This window comes from Lolium rigidum, chromosome 5, assembly GCF_022539505.1.
Source record: "Lolium rigidum isolate FL_2022 chromosome 5, APGP_CSIRO_Lrig_0.1, whole genome shotgun sequence".
Taxonomy (NCBI): domain Eukaryota; kingdom Viridiplantae; phylum Streptophyta; class Magnoliopsida; order Poales; family Poaceae; genus Lolium; species Lolium rigidum.
This window is the reverse complement of record NC_061512.1, coordinates 222,622,192-222,639,945: the sequence shown is the minus strand read 5'-3', so window position 1 is coordinate 222,639,945 and position 17,754 is coordinate 222,622,192. Positions and strand designations below refer to the sequence as shown.

Genomic DNA, 17,754 nt, shown 5'->3' with positions numbered 1-17,754 from the left:
CGTGATTTTGAAGTAGGTTTTTGCGGATTGCCACTAGAGCAGTTAACTAGTACCTGATCCGTCAGATGAACTAGCCCCAACTACCAATATCCCTGTACAATATAGAATTTTATGAGAAAGAGTATGAAAGTTAGAGCTTTCGAGTAAAATAAACAGTGGAGATTTTCCCTGACTCTATGATTCAAGCAAAATCTCGGGGGCTACTGACATAGGCATCCCAAATGGGCCTGCCTCATATAGTACCCGGGGTTTATTGAAGGCCCACTACCCGAAGAATAAGAAGACTCGAGAGCCCAAGATGTATTTAAGGAAAAGATAGAGTTGTAATAGGAAGTGTTATTTGTAATCGGCGGGATGAGTTAGAAACCGTCCCGGACTATGTAATCCTTGTATAGCACGAATCCCTCGGCTCCACCTATATAAGGGGGGGTCGGGGGACGAGAAGATCATCGAATCATTGTCTGCAAACCCTAGTTTTCATATTCGTCGAGTACTTTTCGGCTGAAACCTTCGAGATCTACTTGCCCTCTACTTCCAACTAAACCCTAGCCTATAATCCATAGGCATTGACAAGTTAATCCCTTGTCACCGAGATACCGCTAGCCCGCCAAAAAAGTGGCCCGCTGACACTATATTACCGCTAGTGCACCAAATTTATGGGCGCCAGCGGTAACCAATATACCACCGGCGGACGGAACTTTTGGTGCACCGATGGTAAGGGTCGCCCAGGTATCAGGCAAGCCAGAGCCATGCCCTCCACTTACCGTAGGCGCACCACTATAATGGGCCACCGGTGTTATATTGGTTACCACCGGCGCCCCACTAAATGATAGAAATTCCAAAAATATAATCCTTCGAGATGACCATATGTTATGTGTTATAGTTGTTACAGAAATTAACAAACATGAATTTTTAACATATTATACAAGAAGGCATTATGTTTCGGTAAAATGGCTCTCGGGATTGCATATGACCTCCGATTTCAACGGTGGTAGGACATTAACCAATTTTTACAACCGTAAAGATAAAAAATAGTTTTCTCATCTTTTAGATTTTGCTGCGAAAAAATAAAAAGTGGGTACTTGCCGCCGACGCGCGACCATAGCCGTGCGCCGGCGGTAACCTTCCTACAAATTCAAAACTAGTGGGCGGCCTCCTCTCTCCTTTCTCACTTCCTCTCCATCCTCCTCCTCTTCACCTTTTCCCTTCTTCTCCTCCGGCGCGAACACCTCCTCGACCTCCCTCCGGTGACCACCTCCTCGACCTTCCTATGGCGACCACCTCCGGCGACCCTCCGATGACCACCTCCTTTACCTCCCACCGGCAAGCTACTCTTGGCAACCACCTCCTCGACCTCCCTCCGTCTAGCTACTCCCGATCGCCTCCTCCTTCGACCTCCCTCCGACAAGCTACAGCTGGCGGCCATCTCCTCAACTGCACTCCCTCCAACAACCCTCCAAAGAGACGGCAATTCAACGAACGACTAGATCTAGATCTAGATCTACACCGCTTTTTTGAATTATGGTAAAAATACCGCCGGCCCTTCACGATGGTGCGTCGCCGATAAATTGTCTTACCACTGGCGGACCAGGATGGTGCACTAGCGATAAGCCTTTACCACCGGTGTGTTGCCACCGGCGAGCGATGTTGTGCCAGCGGTAACCTTTTTTTGGTCAACGATAAGCTTTTTCCTAGTAATGGATATTTGTAAGGAGTCACATAGAGCTACATGAGTCATGCAAATTGTTGGGGAGTGGATTTCCCTATTCTCGCCACCATCATATATTCGTATATTGGGACCCCATGCAAGTGTGGGTGCATTTTCGACCCTTAATAGCATGATTACATGGAAAACACGGTTTCATACTCTATGTCCAAAATATTCATGTAAAATAGTCATGTTCGTGAAACAAAGACTTGTTCAATGGCTTTTCTTTTTCACAACACCCTAATATATGTAAAATAGGCCCCATGTGTGTGTGTGGGGGGGGGGGGGGGTATCATTCCATGTGCATTCTTAGAGGAAACCCAGTTTGGTGGATCCTATGTCATGTACTCCCTATTTTTTTTGGGTGCACATTGGTGATTTTCTTGGTTTTCCTGGTAGTTTTAAATAGCCGGCTATAGCCTGCTATAGCATTTCCTGCATTGTGTGGCTAACTGCATTAGCCCGCTAAAAGGTGTCAAGGTTCTTAAATAGCCGGCTATATAGCCGTGGCTATAGCCTGTCGTAGCCGGCTATTTAAAACATTGGTTTCTCCTAAGAAGGAAACCATCTAGTGCAAGCTTAATTAAGTGTGGTTTATTGAATTTGTCCAAGAGAGCAACTCGTCCCGTACGTGGTAGACTTATATATACTGTTGCAGCACGATAGCGAAGCTAACATAGGCCATCTTCCATGGCTCGATGTACGGAAGATCAGAATACTTCTATCTACACCTAGGGCTCGTGTTTGGGCTTCACGACAACGTGCGCGATGGTACCTATGGTGACCTTCGGTGGGCGGAGGACAAGATTGTTTAGTTGCCGGTTTTACTCAAACTAATATTTAGCCTATATGTCACTTAAAAAGAAAGAAGAGAGGTGATCTTGAGTGTCTTAGATCGGTGGGCATGCCACATATATATACTAGTAGCATGTAGGCATTTTTAGCGTTGCATGGCATGGTGGAGTGGAGACATACTAGTACTACGTAGCTACGTGAGCAGAGTTTCAGATCCATTGTACTAGGCTCCTTCATATTTGTTTTGAACTTTGGCTCGGTCGCGTGATGTGTGTAGCAAAGGTCGAGTCCGAATAGGAGCTGTATTGGTTTTTTTTCTTCTAAATTTAGATAAAGGTGCCAACTTGGTTTGAATCATCACATGTTGTAGTTGATCCGTATGTATGTACATATGCAAATGAAGCTAGCTACGAGAGGGTGCATCAATCACATAGTTAAATACTTGAATAGAACAAGCGCCAAACCAAACTAAAATTGAGATACTGAGTAGAGAGCTTGTCACGGAAGGAATTTATATTACTCCATCTGTTTAAAAATAGGTGTTTCAACTCTTTTTAGATACGGATGTATCTAAATCTACGATGTGTCTACATACATCCGTATCTAGATAAAATTAAAACACCTATTTTTAGATGGAGGTAGTACATCCGTTCACAAAAGTATGTCTCAACTTTGTTAAAAATATACAGTCTACACTATTAGGAAAAGCCTTATTACCGGCGCACCAAAAAAGGCTACTGCCGACGCATCAGAGCCCGTCGATGGGAACACGCCGGTGCTAATGAGTTACCGCTGGCACACCAGCTGGTGCGCCAACAGTAACACGAATTATCCCCAGCGCACCAGGCCTGGTGCGCTGGCGGTATGTTTTTTCAAAATTCAAAAAAGGCCAATCCAGATCTAGATCTAGCTCGGGTGCTTGGGTTCATGTATCTCTGGTTCGTCCTCGAAAACGGTGGTCATGCGTCGCCTTGTTGTCGTTGCCGCGCCGGTGTAGGAGTGTGAGGAGGAGGAGGAGGATGAGGCCGGAGGTGGTGGTTTAGGAGGAGGAGGAGGAGGATGATGATGAAGCCGGAGGTGGTGGTTTAGGAGGAGGAGGAGAAGAAGAAGGCCGGAGGTGGAGGAGAAGAAGGCCGGAGGTGGAGGTGGAGGAGTAGGAGGAGGAGAAGGAGAAGGCCGGAGGTGGAGGTGGAGGCCCGAGGTGGAGGAGTTCACCGGAGGAGGAGGAGGTCACCGGAGGAGGAGGAGGTCACTGGAGTAGTAGGAGGAGTAGGCCGTCGCTGAGGATTATAAGGAGAAGAGGAGGAGGGAAAGAGGAGAAGGGGGAGAAGTGAGGAAGGAGAATAGGGAGGTGGGCCGGCTTGAATATATAGTCTAGGTTACCGCCGTCGCACCTAATACGGCGATGCGCCAGGGGTAGTTTTTATTTTTTTACCAAAATCTAAAAGCTCAAAAAAGTCTTGTTTATGTTTTGAATTTGACGAATCCATGAATTCGAATAGGAAATTTCGCGTAGATACTTTTTGATATAAAAAAGTTTTTCATCGGAGGTCGTATGCAACCAGAATTCCCGTTTTACCGAAATATAACGCCATTTTGCATAATATATCGAAATTCATGTTTTCCAATTTTCACTAAAACTAGATGACATAATACATGGTCATTTCAAAGGATTTAATTTTCTGAATTTTCTACCATTTTTTTATTTTTTTCAAAACTGAAAAGGCGATCCACGGGGGTGTGTGTGTAGAGAAAAAATCAGGGCACCCCTTACCACCGGCGCACCACCATGTTGGTGCGCGGGCGGTAAGGGGTGTCCCGACTTTCAGATTTGCCCGACTCTGGTTCACCCTTATCCCCGGCGCACCCCGTGGCCTTGTGCGCTGGCAGTAGGACTTCTTCGCTGGCGCGGCGGGATAAGGACACGCCGGCGGCAGTTTCCACCGGCGCGTGGGAAATCTGGTGCGCCGGCAACATGTTTTCCATCTATAGGCGTTTTCCTAGTTTTCCTAGTAGTGCTAGATATATGTATATTTTAACAAAATTTAGGACAAAATGAGGGAGTATAATTTTTAGAGCCAACCACCGATCACACCTACTCATCCTATCTGTCTGGCCAATCATAAAACGCGCTTGTTTCACTTAATTATTTTGAGGGGAAACCGCCATTTATATTAGCTTTAGCAAATTCAGGAATACAGAAGCGCCCTCTACCGGATTAACTAGCCACTCTTGGCGGCCTAGAACATCTAGCACTATGCTTCTGGCTAGACAATGAGCTTCTTTATTTCTTTATTGGAGATCCTACTCGCATGACAAACCCTCATATGATCAAAGGTTGTCATCGAGTGTTTTATTTATGTTATCACATGCGCATAGACCCCCTTTGGCCCCGTGTCGATGTTCCAAACCTAAGCCTGTAAGTTGGCGCGGGCAGTCCACTGGGCTGCCAGCCGTTCCCAAATTAATCTTGCTCGTGGATGCCCGTAGGTAGACCATGTTAGCTGGCGGGATGTGGCGGTTAACCCGCTACCTAGTTAAGCCCACCTCCACCCCATTTTTTCTAATGGAAGGAAACAAACAACTTGTTCTAAGAAAAAGGAAACAGCGGTTCCGCTTTTCTATCTTTCCGCTTTCCTCATCTAGAGCACGGTGATGGCGGCGCCGAGGAACAAGTATGGGCAAGGGAAGATCTTTCCCGTACGCAGCCGATTGTTGAGCGCTCCACCAACAGACTCCTTCACGTCCTGTACAACCAAGATAAGCACTGTGGTCGCGGCTGCCGCCAGGATACCCATATCGCCACCGATCGCCAGCGGCCGGAGCGTCGTTGCCATGAGCACCATTGGCAAAAGATGAGGAGCAGACGGCCGCGATGCTTGCTAATGTGGTGACGATAGATTGGGGTAATTGCAATGAAGGTGGATCAAAGATAGAGGATGGATGTCGGCCGCTAGGCAACGAATACCGTTTGGGGAGAGGCCAATGGTGCGACCATGACTTGTTCAGGATTTTTTGACTGATTTTTGTCACGGGTGCACCTGAGAGGTTGGTAGTAGGTGGAGTACACAGAAGACAAGGGGAAAACAAGAGCTTAGAGAACGAACCAATAGAGATGATGAACTGTCGGTTGATAGCCGAGGCTGTTTGACGGGTTTAAGTGGCCTGCAGGAAACCACAAAAACTAGGCGGGATTAAGAGGCAAACTCTTAGTTCCGTTTAATCAAGCCGACAGAAGTGGCAAGGCAGCTAACAACCGTGGACATGTCCACTTATAGATCGTGTTAGCGTTTGGGTGGGTGGCAAAGATGGGCGGTGGTGCTCCATTGTGCCAGGGTTTTTTTGTGGATGGGGGCGGGAGAAATCCCTGTCAGCTTGTCTGGCCCTGACGCGGTGCCGCCGCCGTGTGGCACCATTCCTTCCTAGAGGGTGGAGGACCTAAGGAATGCATATGTGATGTTGCTCTAGTGTTTTCTTGTTATCGGACTCTTGTATCATTGTGGTTGCTATATTAATACAATGAGGTGAAAGTTTGTTTCGAAGATAGTCACTTGCCACCCAAACTCGCGGCTCATTGATATCACATGCTTGTTTCACTTAATTAGAAGCGCCAAAACGAAAAAATAGAGAGAGCCCGCCACAAGGATTTAATTTCAGACGAAATATTTACTTTGCCCAAAATCACGTCTTCCTACCTTCTCGTCTTTTCCCCTCCCACCCACAGCCACCCCAAAGAAAACCTGCGCCCCTCTTCCTGCGCCGCCGGCCACCACGTATCCTCACCTGCGCTGCCGGCCGGCCACCCCAGCCATCTTCCGTCGCCGGCGCAAGACCTCTCGTACCACCTCCTCCTCCCAGTTCTCTCCCGAGACCCCTCCGTCCCTATCCTCGCGTCGGATCCCAGCTTCGGCGCTCCATACCCACCGCCTGCCGGTCAACCTCGACCTCGCCACCGTTCAGCGAAGCTCCGGCGCCATCCCCCGTGCCGAATCCCCCGCGACGCGCCTCCAATCGACCCTCAACTGCGCCGCCGCGAAACACTAGGTCGCCGGCCGGCGTCGAGGACGACGCAGGCCAGGCCACGCGCGGCACCGCTACCCCTGGTCTCCCGCTTCCCCGCCGTCTGCCTCGTTGCTCCGTCCCCGAGCGCGCGCCCTTCACCAACTGTTCCTCGCGCCTGGAGGCTATGGCCTTGCGGGAGGATTCCTGCTGCCTCGCCGGCTCCGGGACGTCGACAGCCGCAACTGCTGTTGAAGGTACGAGCTGCGCCCTAACCCGCATCCTCCATCCCGCTTCTCCTGAAAAAACGTATCTTTCTTGTGCAAGCAGCCGGAGGATAGAGGTGGGATGTGCTGCTGATGGTCGCCACCGTCCGCGGGTTGCAGTGGTATGATGGCGCAGGTGAGGCCAACTCGTTGATCTGCTGTAGGGGGTTTGTAGCTGCAGAAAATTGCATTGGGAGAAGAAATTGCATTTGCTTGTCACGTTTTGGTTGCACATATATGCAAATCAGTGCTATGTGAACCTTCCGTACATGTCCAGTTTGAGAAATTGAGAAAGGACATTTAGTCTGCTTCTGATTAGTATATTAATCCTGCATTTTTCTGGTGTTAGCGAGCTGTCCTTAACTGCACCTAAGTAGTTAGCTAAACCGCCGATTGAGTGTTAGCTGAAACATTATTTTGCTTTCTTGTGCAGGCAGCTGAAGGAGCTAGGCGGGATGTACTGTTGATGGTCTCCGCCGTCTGCTGATGCACTGTTAGGAGGCCAATTCCTCGAGCTGCAGGAATTTTTTTTGGGGGGAGAAGAATTGCACATGGTTTCCACGTTTGGTTGCACATCACTCCTATTTGCATGCTTCTATTTTAGTGCTGGTCTGAAGCCTGCAAGTGGATGCTTGGTTTGGTTTGATTGCGTAGCCTTCTAATATGTTTGGCGAACTAGGGGATCAAGCAATAAGTTGTGCATTATGGTAGTCCTGGATTATATTTTCTTCTCTAGTCGCTGGGTACTAGGAGGTGCAGTTTAGAACTACTTTTTGTCTTATCAGCTTGCAATGATTAAACTTGTATGTGTCCTGGTCTTATTGTCTCCTGGTTGTGATGCAAACTGATTGTACTTGTGCTAAAAAAGTATGGTTATCTGTCAACAAAGAAACCAGGTTTCCCTTCTAATACTTGAACCATAGCTTAATTGTGGTCAGTTTGAATGCTTTGTGGTCTCTGATATGTTACTTGCCTTTATTAAATTCATGCTATTTTGATTGTGTGGTGCAATACTGTTGTGGTAGTCTTGTGTAATTGATCATCTAGTGTCTGTACTAGCTTGTAGATATTGTGGTCCGTTGGTGCCATGTGGGTTTAAGAAAAAACTCTCTTCTGAATTTAGTTTTGCTAAATATTTTCTCTGCTGCTAACCATCTTTTTTTTTTTGTTCGAGGACAATGAGGTAAAGGACAGAGGTGGCCTTGTTTTTTGACTTCATGTTGTGTTTAGGTAAGATTTTGGTTCCTCTCAATGTTCTGGACATTGGCTCGATGGCCCTTATCTGAATTATGGTGATGATGATGATCTTGTCACCTTGGAGATGCTTATTTTCCAAGTTCATGTTTAAGTTACTGTGAACTGTATGGTTGACTGCTGCCCGATGTTGTGATGGCCTTGAGTATGTTGATCCAGCGATTTCTAGTTGTTGCTGGCTTTCTTTTACCAAAGCATCAGGCTGTAGTTCTCTAGTCTCTATTGCAAAACCTATGGCTTCTTTCTAATCTTTTAGCTGCGTATGTGTGTGTGTGTTTTGGTCACTGACAGGTAGGTCATGTTGTGTGATTTTTAGGACTCGTGTATCTCTGATTTGGTTCAAGTATTGCATACATATTGACATGCAACTTTTGGTTCTAATAATTTTGCTTGCCGGGTCATGAGTCAATGAACGAATGAAGGGAGTACAAGTGTGTTTAAACACACTTGCACTCTTTCCCAGGCAGCTTGGAAGAACAAAACATGCTCCTGTTTGGTTTTTAGAGAACACTAGTGTTTGGTTTGGCTAAAGTGGCTTTTATTTAAGTTGCCCAAGCCATTTTCTCACTTGGCTGCTATCAATCATCTGATTAGAAGATTTGCTGGTGTCGTGCCACCAACGGGTATCTAAATAAATGCCAATGTTTGCTTTTCTGTTTTAGTTTAGGCCTTGTTGAACTCTGTTTTAGTTTCAAGTAGTACATACATTCTTTGGGTTGCTTCTTGTATTCAAGTGTTTTTGATTGCTGGGTAATGAATGAATCAATGGTACGAGTGTGTTTATCAGCGGCTATTTTTTTTTTTGGGTCTTGTCTAAATAAATGCCAATGTTTGCTTTTCTGACCTGACCATGCTCTGTTCTTGTTCAAGGATAACGAGGACTAAACAAGGACATTGTTGGTTCGCCATTGCTGTGATTTCTTGTGAGCCTCGTGTACATAGTTGATCATCCGGTATGTCTAAATCATTTCTATGGCCTAGTAGCAGTATAATGGTTGTTGTAAAAGTCGAATGAGTTGTATTGAAGCTGTAGGTTTATTCTGGTAGCTTTGCTACCACCAACCAATCAGATAGTAAAAGAAGAGCTGTTGCTAGGATTCGGGTGAATATTTGGGAGATTTCCGGTAGTAGTGCTTGAGCGTGCTGCTGCTGACAGTTTTAGTTGTGCTTCTCATGCACCTCTTACCGTTCCTGCTGCATGAATCATGGTCTGGATGTCTGAAAAGGTCAGAGAGGTCATGGCAAAAACCTGAACAGTGTTTGTTGAAGCTGCTGATTGAACTTGAATTGGTTAGTAGCTGAACTAGGCATGGTGCTTTTGTTTCTTATTATTATACTCCCTCCGGAGTTCCGGTGAAGAATGTGTATATCTTTTGGCGCGTGGATTAGGGAGTGATTTTGAGCGAAATACTTGCCAAACTTGCCCCTGAAAATTCTCCCCTTCTACTTAAATATCTCTAATTTTTGTGCTGAGTCTCCTCGATTATTGGTTCTACCTTGCTTACAGGCTTGCAGAGCAAGCCCACCCAACACCAGCAACGATTTATAGGCGGACTCATCAGTAATTAACAGCTAGGAATACGAAAGGAAGGAGATGCTGCCTCGTCGTAACTGCAACGCTATTATTGAGGAGCATGCAAACTTAATGAGGTTATCTCGGGGAGATTAGGAGCAAATCGCACCTTATAGGGAACTGAGGGAGTATTTAAGACTGCTCATAGTGGGAGTAACATAGCTAGTAACATCACACATCTCAAAGCATTTTGGTGACATGGCATGCGAATAAATGAAGAAAGAGAGTGATGTGTTAACTAGCTATGTTACCATAACATCACACACCCCAAGGCAAAATGAGTCTACAACATAATAAATGACACAATGCATGACACAACATATAAGTTACTACCCACTATGAAGTTAGTAACCTAGACTAGTAACATGGCATATGTTACTAGTCTAAGTTACTCCCCACTATGAGCAGCCTAAGAAGAAAAGAAGAAGAAATCCTAAAACGTTAACCAATAATTTGATCCCCTTGGAACTCGAACCTGGATTGACTGCTTGCGCATTCGCAAGCCTTTCCACTGAGCAAGCACTCAGTTCTCAAAGAAGAAGAAATCCTAAACAAAGAAGTTTCAAAAACGACGAGCTCTCTTCCCGATCAGATCTGGCGTGTATGTATGCATCGATGTAGCATGGCTGTTATTATGGTGCTGTAGTATTCTGTCGTTTAGTAGTAGCAAGGTTAAATTTACCTTCTGGCCTTATAATGCTTATTTAATTATATTTTGCTGTGGTTTGGAAATACGCTTTGTCATGCCCAATGTTTGAATTGCAGTTGATTAATAATTGAGCGTTTTTATGGTACCCAGTACTCCTAATTATGGGAGGGGAGTACTTGGGCAATATAGACGTTGATTCAAAAGGGCACTAGTGTTTTTTTTTTCCTGGTCAATTTGGATTTATATTTTTGGAACATGTTTTTGCTTCGTTCCACCAAAGTTGTCTTAGATCATTTTGATCAGTCCTCCCCAAAGGGGTAAAGATGCTAAAAATGGGAACGTTGGAGAGAGAAAATATGCGCAGATGCATGCCCTATTTTCTGCTTTTGTGTCGACGCCGGTAAACCCAGGCCAAACCTAATCCAAAGGGAGGCAAGTGGGAGCGCCGGCTAACAGCAAAGTCAATAAAATTTGTGCGACGTGTGTCACCCTGTCACTCTTCTCGTACTTTTTCTCCACTTCCCCCCATGTAGGACAACGGAACGATGTCGATCCCGCTCCGGTTGTTGCTCGTGACGTCGCTGTAGATGGGGCCGCCGGCGCCGCCTTCATGGAGATCCGTACGGGGGAGCTGCGACCTGCAACCCTTCCGCTCGCTCTTCTCGAGGCTGATACAAGCAAACATCGAACCTTGTATTGGAGTTTTGAGTGGAGTTGGTCTTACATCTGTCAAAATTTAGATGTGTGTATGTAGTAGGGCCAAATTTAGACAAATAGGGTATATTATTACTTGTTAGAAGAAATTTGGAGAAATAGACCATGAGTTTGGTCCGTGAGCGCAGCTTGTTGTTGTTGATTTGAGCAAAGAGAAGGGGATACAAAACAGAATCTAGATAGGGAGCTGCGTAGGTTGTGGCTGAGTTATTATTATGGTGAAGAGTTGATGGTGGCAGTAAATTCCATCTTGATTGGAACGCAACGCATGGGCGCAAACCGAGGAGACGAAGAGTGTCTTGATAAATTATAAGCGCATCGAGTCGACCGAGAAATAAATCAAGGATTTGTCTCTTCATTCATTTCTTCCATTCCAGTGAAGAAGCGCGGTGAGCAGCAGCAGAATCGAGTCATCGGAAGAATTAAATCTCTTGGCAGGAGACAGCCTGGCGCGGTCGTGTCACACAAACGCGGACGCTATGTACACCAAACCGGGGCGCGCGCGGGAGACATTGTATTGACTGGAGACAGCCTGGCCTGGCCATCGAACCGAGCACTACAACATCCACCGCCGCCTCGCTCGATCTCAACGTACGACACCACCGGCCCGCACAATCAGAACCACCACCGGTCCACAATGACGCGCCGATCGATCCACCCGCACGCACCTAAATCGCGATCTGCGACGAGGCATGCCGCCGCAGCCTCTGCCGCCACGGAGCCGGACAGGTTCAGCGACCTGCCGGACTGCCTGCTCAGCCTCATCCTCTCCCTCTCCTCCATGGGCGCCAGGCGGCTCGTGCAGACCAGCACCCTGTCGCGGCGGTGGCGCCATCTCTGGCGCACCGCGCCGTGCCTCGACGTCAGCCCCAACGAGTTCCAGGCAGCCGGCGGCGACGACCACGAGAACTGGGCCAGGTTCAACAACTTCGCGGACAGCCTCGTCCAGCAGCACGCCACTCTCGGCCTCGACCTCCTCCGGATGCGTGTCATCGAGCCTCCCAAGAACCGGGACGGACGCCCGACCGAACCCGACGGCGACCGCTGGGTCGACCGCTACCTCGCGCGCTACAGCCCCGCCGCCCTCGACATCCACAACCGCTCGCCGGGCGCCCACGTTCCGCTGCGCCCCACGAGCGACGACACCACCGTCCTCCGCCGCCTCACCACGCTGCGGCTCACCGGGGTCATGCTGTGCGACGGCTTCGAGCGGCTCCTCGGCGCCGCCGGATGCCCTCTGCTGGAGCACCTCGAGCTCAGGGACTGCCTCATCGGCTTCGACGAGGTGGTCATGTCTCCCACGCTCAAGACCCTCGTCGTCGACTCTTCCAACATGAGCATGAAGCAAAGCCCTTTCCGCCCGGCGCGCATTGTGGCTCGTGGCCTCGCCTCTCTCCACCTCGTGCTCCTGCGCTCGGCAAGTTGACCTGTGGAATTTCGAGATGCCTTCTCTCGTCCAGGCCACGGTTCAAATGAAGAGAGACTGCTACTACAATGAATTCCATCTTCTTTGCAGCCTTCATAATGTGACAAGATTAGAGATATCCAGCTTCCCGCCGCTAGACCTGGTCCGTCTGTGTCTCACTCTCTACACGGGGATTCCTTCTTTACATACCACAAGATCAGACCTGCACATAAACCACGAGCACGGTAAACTTTTTTTACATCTTGATCTATGTTTTTCAGGTGATGGAAGACTACGATGATAGAGACATGCCGGAGTTTCATAACCTGACGACACTAATTCTGGATGAGTGCGATTTCAACTATGACGAGCCCACGCTCTTGGAGTATTTTCTCCAACACGCTCCCAACTTGGAGAAGCTTACTCTCAAGAACTGCGAGGTACACATCTAGCAATCTACTAGGGTATATCTAAACCTGCATGCATGTGACCACTCTTTATCGTCTTCTATGATACAATTTGAACTAATCATAACAACGCTCATTATTGTTGTCAAATTAAAGCTTCCGCCGAGCTCTGAAAACATGGCGGAAAGGGCCATGCCAATGGAAATGTCCAACAAACATTTGAACCTCAAGTTCGTGGAGATCAAACACACTGAAAACGACGACGATGTTTGCCAGCTCATCGAGTATTTGATGCGTGTTTCTGTGAACCTCCAAAAAACTGACATTGTGGTGTTGGAAGGTCTAGAGAAACCATGGTATTATGCTGCATTGGCAGCTCAGGGTTGCCACAGATAGTTCAAACGCCTTGTACTCTGGCATATGCATGCACTCCTTTATTTTTCCTCTTTATTTTTTCCTCCTGAAGTTTCCTGTTATATGAAGAATCTGTTATCCATTAGATTTGGTGGCTATGTGAACAAACTATGAAGGCATCTCCAGCGGGCGACGCATTTTGGACGTCCAAATTTTTTATTTACGTCGCCTAGTGGACGCGAAAATAACCGTTTATGTCCGCGTGTCCGTTTGCATCTGGGGTGCCTCCAGGGGGCCGGCACATTTTTTCTACATCTTTTTTTCTCTGTTTTCCATTTAAACATAGTTCCAAACATTACATAAACTAACACATAATTTGTCACATGGTTTTACAGAAACTAACATATAGTTAGGCATATGGTTTTACACAAACTAATACATAGTTTGGAACATGGTTTACACAAACTAATACATAGTTTGAACCATGGTTGACACAAATTAATACATTGCAAAATGATGAAATCTAACTAGTGTTGGTTCTGTATGTTTGCTGCCAAGAAAGAACACTCTCGGACACACTCAATCACCCAAACTGAAAAATCCAGCTGGTAATTGTAGTCCTGTTGGTCCTTTTGAGGAAGAACATCCAGAAACCGTCACTAGTGGCTTCAATTGGCTCGTGGCCATATTCGTTGCAAAGAAAGAACACTCTGACAGTTCTAACTGTCGGTGTTCGAGCCGGACTCGCCGGTGTGGTAGTGCCTGCGGCAGGATGTGTCGTCGAATACCTTGACGATCATCTCTTCGTCCCCCTCGTAGAGGAAGGTGAGCTGGCGGCTGGGCTCGAGCGCAATGTCGCGGGCAAACTTGTCCCACCCCGTGTGCAGGCGACGGTGACCGTGGGGCTGTAGCTGCTCCACCTCGGCGGCCCCGGCCCCGGGGGTGCCCAGGCCTGCGGCCTCGACCGCCTCGCTGGCCACCAGGACCCGCCATGGACTTCCTCGCGGGGCTTGCTGCGTCGTAGGGAGATCTAGGCGGGTTTACGGTGGAGCTTGTGGCGGCTACGGTTTGTGTGGAGAAGTGGATGAGGAAGAAGAGCGCATGTCCTGTTTATATAGGCCGGAGGCAGCCGAAGGCCGCGGGATGCGTGGCATCGCCATTACTGCATTGGCGGAGGTGGGCGGCGGCCGCTCGGTAGGCGAGGCATCACCATTAACGTGGTGTAGACTGCCGAAGCGACGCAGCGGCGCCAGTCGCTGGCGCGCCTGAGAAGACGCATCGAGCCAGGGTCGCTAGCAAGCGGGCCACACGAAACGTCCGCCAGACGTGAGCGGACACTTTGCGCGTCTGCGCAGCATCCGCAGAGATGCATCCGAGGCACATATTTGGGCCAGGTTTGCGTCGTCGCGGACGGTCCGGTCACTTTGCGTCGCCCCGCTGGAGCGGGTACTAGTGGTAGGACGCACTACCGGTGTCAGCAACAATGTGGAACCTGCACACAACACAACCAAATTATTTTGCCCCAACTTACAGTGAGGTTGTCAATCTCACTGGTTTGCTGAACACAAAGGATTAGAAGCATCGAGTGAAAGGAGATGTTTGCAGTAATTAAAGAGAACAAAAATTGTGGTAAGTAACAGAGTAGGATTGCAGTGGTTGAATTTATCAGTGTAAAGGAAAAAAGGACCGGGGTCCACAGTTCACTAGATGTGTCTCTCTATAAATATAAATAACATGTTGGGTGAACAAATTACAGTTGGACAATTGACAGAATATCGACCATACATGATGATTACTATGAGATTTGATTGGGCATTACAACATAATACATAGATCGTAATCCAACTGCATCTATGACTAATAATCCACCTTCCGGTTATCGTTCGAACCCCTTCCAGTATTAAGTTGCAACCAACAGATAATTGCATTAAGCATTATGTGTAATGTAAACAATAAAATTACGCTCGGATAAAACACTATTGTTTTCTCCCTAGTAGCAACAGTACATCTACAATCTTAGAAGTTATTGTCACTCTCCCAGAAAACTAGAGGCATGAACCTACTATGGAGCATAAATACCCCCTCTTGGAGTCACAAGTATCCACTTGGTCAGAGTTTCTACTAGCAACGGAGAGCATGCAAGATCACAAATAACATATGACATGAATATATAATCAACCTCAACATAGTATACAATATTCATCGGATCCCAGCAAACACAACATGTAGGATTACATAAAGATGAACTTGATCATATAAGGCAGCTCACAAGATCTATACATGAAGCACAAAATGGAGAAGACAACCATCTAACTACTGCTATGGACTCATAGTCCAGGGATGAACTACTCATGCATCACTTCGGAGGCAGGCATGGCGATGTAGATGCATCCGGTGATGATTTCCCCCTCCGGTAGGGTGCCGGGAAGAGCTTCAGAACCCCCGAGATGGGTTATGCAATGGCGGCTGCGACGGAAATTTTCGTGGATGGAGGCTCGGGTATCCAGGGTTTTCCCGAGAAGATGTATAATATGCGGAGGATTTAGGTCGGTGGGATGCCTGGTGGCCACACACCTACCCTAGGCGCGGGCCAGGTCCAGGCCACGCCTAGGGGTGGTTTGGACGCCCTGCTATGCCTCTTCGACCCCCTTCGGACTTCGTCTTCGTTAAGGTAAAATATTGACTTCGGCTTTTGTTTCGTCCAATTCCGAGAATATTTCATGTACAACTTTTCTCGAAATACAAAACAGCGAGAAAACGAGAACCGACACTCTAACATCTTGTTAATAGGTTAGTGCCGGAAATTATGTAAAAGAGCAACAAAGTGTAAACAAAACATATATGAATTGGTGTAAAACAAGCATGGAGCATCAAAAATTATAGATACGTTTGAGACGTATCAGGTACCAGACGCATTTCCGGTCACCGCGGATGCAAACGGTCGCTCAGCGTCCGTTTGCGCTGCCCCGTTGGAGATGCCCTAACAACTCAGTTTCAACTCACTTGATTTGGTGAAAGCAAGGCGATGACTCTAAAACCCATCTAGGGTTTAATCCCTCTTGCTGGCGAGGTTGTCGTTTCGCTCCACCTCCAGTGGCCTTGGGGCCTTGGAGATGTGGCGGACCGCGGCCTCTCGCCGGCGGGAAGGTTTCAATTCTTTGTTTTGTTTGTTTTCAGTGTCTTGTTCGGGGTTGTGAGGCGATGGCTACTTCCTGAAGTCAGAATGAAGTCCTCCCCGTCCTATACTTGCTCCGGTGGTGTATCTGGCGCCGGCGGAGGATGCGTGGAGTTGTGTGTCCGACGAATGTACCGTGATACGGCCGTCTTTCATGTTCTATTGTGTGGTTTCAGGTCAGTCTCTTCCGATCTACGGTTGTCATCCTTGGCGATGGTTCCTGCTCTGGTGTGCTGGTCCTTTGTGGCCTTAGCACGACGACTTCACGTCTGTCTACTACTACAAGCTTTGCCTGGCTTCGATGATGGAGGGGCGAGGACGGTGGCGTGCCTTCGGCTCGCGCTAGTATCTGTAGTCGTCGCTAGGTGGTTTAGTAACCTATTTGTAGTTTTTATTACTTTTGGGCAACTTTGTAGTCCCGTTGATGATTATTGATAGATCGGTGAAATTTTGGTAAAACAAATTTGGGGGTTATATTGATAGTTTTCCAAGATTTATTTTTGATCATTGAATTACCCTAAATCCTTTTACAAGAGCTGTTTTTGTTGAAGTCTATCACTAGTATATAGAAGTCTTTCACACATGGCTGAAATAACCTATCACGCACGATAAATCTATCCGTCACCATCGAAGGAACCTCCAGAGGACCTATGTCTACATGAATATTCCCCACTACATGAATGGAACAGAACCTATGTCTACGATATAATTCCCCACTACTTTTGGAGTATTTTCTCCGCCACGCTCCCAACTTGGAGAGGCTTACTCTGCAGAACTGCAAGGTATACGCATCTAGCTTATATCTGAACCTGGAGACGTGACTTTTTTCCCTATCAATTCTACATAGCCTTCTCTTTAGTTTTCTTCATCTAGAACTAATCATATCGATACTCTTTTTGCATGCCAAATTAAAGCATCCACCGCGCTCTAAGAAGGCTGCAGAAAGTTCCAAGCCAGGGAAAATATGTGGCTACCATTTGAACCTCAAGTTTGTGGAGATCAAACAACGTGAAAACGACGGTGTTTGTGAGATCATTGACTATCTCCTGCGTGTTTCTAAGAACCTCCAGAGGACTGACATTGTGCTCTCTGAAGGTCTAGAGGAGCCGGGTGCGAACAAGTAATTTACCTGCTGTAGTACGGAGATCATCTTCTCGCATCCGGCAGGCCAGCCATCCTATCGAAGATGGTGAGGACGGATACGAATAGCCGACGCCACACCTCGTCCGCCGGCGCTGGCCCTCGCCTCGAATGAGAACCGGAGCGTCATGGCCTCTCCTCTCCTCTCCTCGCCAAAGTCCAAAGTCATAAGTCACGGCACGCGCTGCCGCCCGCGGCTTTCGCCATGTCTTTTATTTATAGACTAGCTTTGGAGGGAAGAGAGCTTCAGAATTGAGAGAACTATGTGTGTGTTTGGATCCAGCGGTTATGCTCATTTTGCTGGTTGCTGGTTTG

General features: G+C 47.6%; 1 long non-coding RNA gene across 1 annotated transcript; it reads left to right on the top strand.

The window, feature by feature from the left end:
• The first annotated feature begins 6,673 nt into the window (after positions 1–6,673).
• LOC124654224 lies at positions 6,674–7,257 on the top strand. The gene is made up of 3 exons (XR_006988260.1): positions 6,674–6,759; positions 6,833–6,904; positions 7,202–7,257. It is a non-coding gene; the product is annotated as an uncharacterized LOC124654224 (long non-coding RNA).
• The last annotated feature ends 10,497 nt before the right edge of the window (positions 7,258–17,754 follow it).